Raw genomic sequence first — 8,159 nt, 5'->3', positions numbered from 1 at the left:
CTAACACAGAAATGAAGTCGTTTTTTGTTTAGCAGAAATATTGTCTTTAAGCTACTAATAACCTACAAGCATGGTGAGCAGAGATGGATAGTGGCTAGCAGTGGAATCCACGACGCGCGCCACTTCGTCCTATTTGGGACTCGTCAGCTGGGTGTACCTGCATCTCAGAGTTGATGTTCACTCTGGGACTCGAACCCAGTACCCTTCCTTCAAACGCCATCGCGTTATCCACTCGGCCATTGAGTCCTGATAGCAGTCCTAACACATCGATGGAAAGGTTCAAACAAACAATACTAAATGAATATTACTAATGACCTATTTTGCATTTTTGAGCACAGAAAATGTGAGTTGATGGCACATACACACACATACACACAAGATTTCAATCTGCACAATTGTGATGCTCATCATTAAAAAATTGAATGAAACACATAGAATGACTTAATTGTCGTGTTGTATGACACAGAAAAAAAGGGTATGATGATTTATTAACCCCTCAAAGGGTCATTCCTGATTTTTCATCAGTAAACGTAATGAGATAATAATTAACCTTTTCTCAGATTTATTGATTTTCATTCTTATATTTGTTCAGACTTATGCCATGATTTGCGATAGATAGGTTAAGCTCTACAAGTTGTCTGATAAAGACTGATTATAATAGTTGACCTGTGTTAAATCATTGACCGTAGTGTTGCTTAAAAGAAAGTTGATTCATGCTTAGAAGATTGAAACTTACATGAAATTTTCGTGTTTCATATCTAATCTTTATAATAATTGATTAAGACATTTATAAGGTGTTATATGATGCTTAACTTAGCTACAGAGTTAACTTTCAGTAAGAAAGTATATCATAAAAAGTTCAAACAAAATATTACTAGGCTGTTGGAGGGAATTGGGTGAAATTTATAAACTTTTTGGTTTGTACTAGCTGGTACATGTCAGCAAAGAGTATCAATGATATTGAGAGGAGTAGTGGTTTCTGTGAGATTTGAATTTTCTTCATACAGTATTACGGCCAAATAGATTGATATTGAATTATTCAAGTCGTGACTGACTTCCTGTAGGACTGGAATGTTCGTTAAGTAGTCTCTGAGCTGTAATCGTCATATTTATCTAGTTCCTAAGTGTTTATTGGGTTAAGGTTCGTGGATTAAGGGGATCGTGGATGCGCACTGCTGAGGAGTCCCATAATATGGCGAAACGGCCGCCCAGTGCTTCCAGGTTTTCGATGGTGGTCTAGCTTCAATTGACCCATGATTTCAACTATGAAAATACTAAATTCTCCACAAAACCCCCTCTGGTTTATTGAATTCTGTTTAACACTGAAATATAGTGGATGCTATTTAGAGTCAATGAAGACCAATAGCTTGCACTACAACTTGATCGATAGAAATTGATACAGTTCTGAAATCTAGGTAAATATGATATTGGTGACTATTTAGTGATTGATTGTTATGATGTAAAAGAATATATCTTGAATAGTTTTTGCTGGTTAGCGTTTTTTTAGCGAGGCAGGATGCAGCTTGACGATTTAGACTTCGCAGATAATCTGGCTCTTCTATCACAAACGCAACAACAAATGCAGGAGAAAACGACCAGTGTAGCAGCAGCCTTAGCAGCAGTAGGTCTCAATATAAACAATGAGAAAAGCAAGACTTTCCGATACAATACAATATACACCAATCAAATTACACTTGACGAAGAAGCTTTGGAGGATGTGGAAATCTTTACATATCTGGGCAGCATCATTGATGAACACGGTGGATCTGATGCAGATATAAGGGCGAGGATCGGCAAAGCAAGAGCAGCATATTTACAACTGAAGAACATCTGGAACTCAAAACAATTGTCAACCAACACCAAGATCAGAATTTTTAATACGAATGTCAAGACAGTTCTACTGTATGAGGCGGACACGTGGAAAACTACGAGAGCCATCATCCAGAGGATACGGGTGTTTATTAACAGTTGCCTACGCAAGATACTTCGGATCCGTTGGCCAGACACTATCAGCAACAAGTTACTGTGGGAGAGAACAAACCAGATTCCAGCGGAGGAAGAAATCAGGAAGAAGCGCTGGAAGTGGATTGGGCACACTTTAAGGAAATCACCGAACTGCGTCACAAGACAAGCCCTCACATGGAATCCTGAAGGCCAAAGGAGAAGAGGGAGATCAAAGAACACATTACGCCGAGAAATGGAGACAGACATGAGAAGAATGAACAAAAACTGGATAGAACTAGAAAAGAAGGCCCATGACAGAGTGGGTTGGATAATGCTGGTCGGCGGCCTACGCTCCATTGAGAGTAACAGGCGTAAGTAAGTAAGTAAGTAAAAGAATATATCTTACCAACGTACAGTAATTGACAAATGCATTGGTATATATTATGATCATATAATCAATAAGTATTAATTGAAAATAACTAGGACGGATGTATATGTGCTTCTTCATTAAAATACTCACAAAATATAATTCACTTCATATGGTATATGAATGTTTCAAATTCTGATTAAAATGAAGTACAGATTTGTATGATCGATTTTCTGTAACAGACTTGTGTGCATAGTGATATTATCCAGCTGATCAAACTGAATTTAGTGGACTGAGTATTGATTTTCCAAATCTACAATTAATTGTGAGCTAACAAGTGAAAGGATGACAATTTCCATATCACCGGTGTAATAACTGAAATTAAACTAAGATTATAATTTATGGTAAATAAAGCTTGTGGTGTTTAGTCAAGATTAATTTAGTGTGTACTTGACGTTCTTTATGGATTGATCTTAGTTGATGAGCTGTTAAAAACGAAAGAGCCATCACCTATAGAGAACTAATGATTGTCGAATTATGTTGTTAATTGGTTGTAATGAGGGAATATAGATCATTTTAGTCAAAATTAGATGTCTAAATTTTAAGCTGCATTATTAACATATTAAGATTAAATTCACTTGGTATTGTTTGTTTGAATCTTCCCACTGATGCTTAGGACTGCAATTGATCAGTCTCTGATTGGCATATGTGCATACTGTGCGTATTGCCTCGATATAGCCTTAATTCATAAGCATTGTAAACATTGTAAGATTGTTCTTCAATCATTGATAAAACTTTAAACGGTACCTAAAATAGAGATCATTGTAGACCATCAACGTTGATGATTTATGTCGAATGATTGGAGGCCTACTCGAGTAAGACGGGAACAATGTAACGAACAAGTTAACTTTGAAGTCACACCTCGCGATCAGCACCTTATGTGGATTGCCCCATCGATGTATCAAGGGACCATGGATGCTCTGAAGACTGTATAAAACAAGGGATGTTATCACAGGAATATATTAGTTAAAGTAGATACAAGCGAAGTAGAACCACTGCCGCATGGGCCAGTCCATGGCGTGTGATTGACTGATGCGCGTTGATTGTCCTTGACCTTGACGGGGATCGATGATCTGTTCGATATTTAGTGACCCAACTGCCGAATGATTTGGCTAGGGTTTAGTGACATTTCACTGGCCCTACATCATTTTACGATGACAACTGTCTATGAATACAAGAATAAATTATTACCCGTTAGAAATTGGTGCCTAATGGAAAAATCTGATTACGATAGAATTCAAACGAATGGATTCTTGTGTTATATACCAATCGACTAAGAGATTGAAATGCAAGAAAATTTAGATTAACATTTGGATAATCCAACACTTTATATGAATTTTTATAATTTAAACACAAAATTCTGTACTAGGATGAAATAGCTTTTATTGTGAACTGGTTGGGGGTAGTTGGGATGAAATATTTAACCTAGGTTTCATTTTAGCTGATACACGTTATCAAAACGTCCATGCGATCTGAAAGAAATCAGTATTTCCTGTGGGGTTCAAATCCACGTCATTCAGTTACACTATTGTCCAGTAGCTGAGTGGATAACGCGATGGCGTTTGAAGCGGAAGGTACTGGGTTAGAGTCCCAGAGTGAACATCAATTCTGAGATGCAGGTACATCCATCTGACGAGTCCCAAATTGGACGAAGTGGCGCGCGTCGTGGATTCCACTGCTAGCCACTATCAATCTTTGCTTACAATGCTTGTGAAATAAGGCTATATCGAGGCAATACGCACAGTATGCACATATGACAATTAGTAACTGACCAGTTGCAGTCCTAAACATCAATGGGAAAATGCAAACAAGTAATACTAAGTGAATTATTATTATTATTATTCAGTTAATATGTTAGTATAGTTTGTGCACAAAAATAAAATGAACATCAGTCAACTGATTATTTTATTGATTACGAAGAGATCGAATAGGGATTTCATTCTATTCTGGAATCATCAGCTGACTGGAATATAAGGAAGTCCAAGTGTTGATATTCACACACAAAGATAAAAAAAGCCAGCAAATGTCCTGGTACGGCAGAGAGTGGGGAGGGCCCACCCTTTCTCTCGAAATGCTCTCGCACGGCCACGCGTATTTAGCCTCTGACACACAAGTCCTACTCACTGAATTCTCACACTGCGGGTGTTGTTTACCAAATTGAGAAAACGAAAAGCGAATGTACGGCGCTTTAACCGGGTTGAAGGACACTAAAGGTCCATCTAGGGGAGTTGGAAAACCCTAATTCCAAACCAATGATGCGTATGGGCTCCAGTATCCTGAGGGAACAAATGACGTATGAATCAATCGTTGGTCACCGGCTACTATTGAACTGCATCTCCTCACGATGATCCACTGTCTTGTGGGTTAAACCTTTAGATCAAAGCCTCCGGGTGTGGCAACCTAAGAAAACCATCTGCTTCAGTTTGGGCAATCGGGCAGTATCATAGCTCTCACACAATTAAATGAAATGACAATTTTTTGTGTGGTACATATATATCTGGTGCCCCCTTGTACCAATATATATGTATTCAAATAATAATAATAATAATAATAATAATAATAGTAAACACAAAGACTGGTAAAACTTAATTTCTAGATTCGGCAAGTGGTGATTGGAATGTAGAATTGTAAACTCTTAGTTTGATAGTAAATTTAATAACCGCTTGAAAAAATTGAAGTTTACTGTAATTCAGAAGCCTGTTGAGATGAATAATATTAGGTTGTTTTCATTTTTTAAGAATTAATTTCTAGCTTCAGGTTGAAACAGTCGAACATCATTCATACAACAAATGCATTAGCATATAACTGATGAGTTGAGAATAAGATGAATTTCATTGTTAGAATAGTGAGTAATGTTTCATGTGAATATTTTTACCTTATGGCTAACAGTGAAACAGAGGATTTTATGTTTCGGTCTTTTTAATGATTACCTGAACTCTATGATTTAATTAATAATACATTCCCGTTTGAGTCAATGGATACCAAGTTTAAACGTTTGAATAGATGCTAGCACAAAGATACAGCTATCTGGACAGTTGATGAGTTTCAAGTGGAACGGAACGTATATTTTCCGTTCCAATTCTCGCTTTATTAAAGTATGTTAAAACTTTTTCATAGTTGAAAGCGTGACTGATTTCGAGAGTTAAATCCAGGAATTCTAACGAGAAGCAGTAACCAGTGGAGTTCAAACCACGTCTGTTGTGAGATATCAACTCACTGAAGACATTTGGTGAACGGTTGCTCAACTTCGTGTATTGATTGGAGTTAGACATAAACACCATCGGTTGCCGGCCGGCTCAGTGGTCTATTGGTTAAGTGCTCTGGTGTGAGACTGGTAGGTCCTGTGTTCGAATCTCGTGAGGCTAGATCGTGGATGCGCATTTCTGAGGAGTCCCACAGTAGGACGAAACGGCCGTCCAGTGCTTCCAGGTTTTCCATTTTGGTCTAGCTTAAATTGACTCACGCTTTCAACTATGAAAATACTGAAATCTGCACAAAACCCCTTCTGATAATAATTAAAACTTTTTGTAAACAGATACTATCGACTAATTCGTTTAAGGTCTATATATGCTAATAGGGTTGATTGAAGTTCAGTCATGAATATCAACAGTCCGATAAAGTATTTTAACTATAAGAAAATTAAGTAGAATTTAAGTAGTTTCACCTTACCTTATTTGTCAAATCGAATAAGGATCATCTTGTGCTTAGCTTAACCCAATTAAATATTAATCAGATCTCTGTAATATTAATAATACTAATAATCACTAAGAGAGAATTTTTTTTTTCTTTTAATAGAAAACTTTTTTCATCTATTTTATGTAATGAGGTCAAATTAAGGGCGAAATGAATATACGACGCAAAATTATTGATGCATATGTTATCTAATTTATCTATCTATCAATAAATATATATATAATAGATATGTTGCTTCCTCATTGATACGCTAGATACAATAGTATCGGGCTGTGATAGTATTTAGACACCTCAAGAATAATCACTAAAAAAAATACAATGAAGATGAAGGTTGATTGGGGGAACAATATACCTGCGACTTCCTAGGTCATTATTTTGACGGGGAGAAATATCTCATGCTTGTTGGTCACGATACTTGACCGAATGCATTCAGCTATCATTATCGGTAAAAACTGGGCCGCATGACCGAAGGTATTAAATCCGATTTAGAAATACGGGATCGTGGATGGACACTGCTGAGGAGTCCTATACTAGGATTAATTAGCTGTCTAGTGATTGCAGGTTTCCAATTGTTGTCTAACTAGGATTGGTTTGTGATTTCAATGAAGTTCAATAGTTTCCACAAACCCATACTGATAAAACTAATAAGCTCTGCATCAATGTCGAGTGTTTACAAAGTTAGCAATTTAGAGGGGTTAGTTATTAATATATTGTTTAACAAAACGTCTCCTAGAAAGGGTTTTTTAGTGTAAGAATGTTTTTTAAGAGATACATCTCGTCAATTTTTACATGGATTCCTTCTTCCGGAGCATCAGTATTGGTTAGAAGGGTCATTGCTGACTATCATTATTGGATATCGAGCATTTATCTCTGAGTTTCTAAAGCAATGGTCTAATAATAAATGTTATCCACTTCATTACTTATCTCATTGATATCATAGGTCTTGTTATGTTGTTTTTTTTTACTGTAATAGGTTTGAACGATTCTTGTTATAGATTAGACCAATCGAGAATGTACCTGTCTTCGATAAGTCTTACAGACGTTATGTATGATACATTTTTTGTATGTATATATGCATGCGAGAAGGTTAGTGACACTATTCGGAGTACTAAATCAATTCAGAGGGAAAGAGTTTACAACACTAGAAGGTATCACTCAACTATTCTAGCTTTCGATAACTAAATGATAACCAATTAAAAATGGGCTTGGTCGATACATAACAATAGATATAACTCAAGTATATATATATATACAGACGAATTATAGTTTTCTCTTGTGTAGAAGTAAATATTATTATAAACATCTAATAAATAAATCGAATAAGCACAGGGTACTTATATTTTTGTCCTTATTATCGTAACAATATGAACTCTGGGAAGAACCAAGTCATATTAATACTATGCGTCAATTTCAATATGTCTAACCATAGCTACTAATCTATATGAAAAAAAAAACAGTATAGAAACAATCCTATCATCTATACCATACATGTACTACGATAGTTCATTGTCTTCCTCAATCTATTTTGTTGCCAAACATACAAATACATGATTTAATATACTTAGACTGACTTATTACGATCAGCCGTTTTTAGACTGATATATTTATATTATCGGTAACTTCAAGCTAAGAAAAAAATTATGTTAATTAAGTTGATCGATCGATCCTTAAAACATCCGATGTTTTCTTACCATTTAAAAGTCCAAGTTAACAAATATCAAAATATTGAATGATTGATCAGACCATTTCTAAAATATCTATCTATCTATCTAGTTAGTTAGTTAGTTAGCTTAAACTACAAATGCCCTGGTACGGTCGAGATTGGGGAGAGTACGCTGTCCCTCTCCAAATGCTCTCACATGGCCTCGCATATATAGCCTCTGCCATGGAATTCCTAATCACTGCCTTCTCATAGCATTACTGTTGTTCACGAAATTGAGAGGATGAAAAGCGAATGTCCCGCACCTCGACCGGGTTGGTGGACACGGCGAGTTCACCTAGGGGAGTTGGAAAACCCTGATTCCAAATCAATGGTGCACAAGGGCTACAGTATCCTGAGGGAACAAATGGCGTATGAATCAATCGTTGGTCACCG

At 36.4% G+C, this 8,159-nt stretch overlaps 1 non-coding gene across 1 annotated transcript; it reads left to right on the top strand.

Annotated features, from left to right (window-relative positions):
• The first annotated feature begins 3,902 nt into the window (after positions 1–3,902).
• Smp_tRNA_01067_Pseudo_TTG.1.1 lies at positions 3,903–3,973 on the top strand. Its single transcript has one exon. It is a non-coding gene (tRNA).
• The last annotated feature ends 4,186 nt before the right edge of the window (positions 3,974–8,159 follow it).

This window comes from Schistosoma mansoni, chromosome 2 (assembly GCF_000237925.1).
Source record: "Schistosoma mansoni strain Puerto Rico chromosome 2, complete genome".
Taxonomy (NCBI): Eukaryota; Metazoa; Platyhelminthes; class Trematoda; order Strigeidida; family Schistosomatidae; genus Schistosoma; species Schistosoma mansoni.
This window is presented reverse-complemented; position numbering and strand designations above follow the sequence as displayed.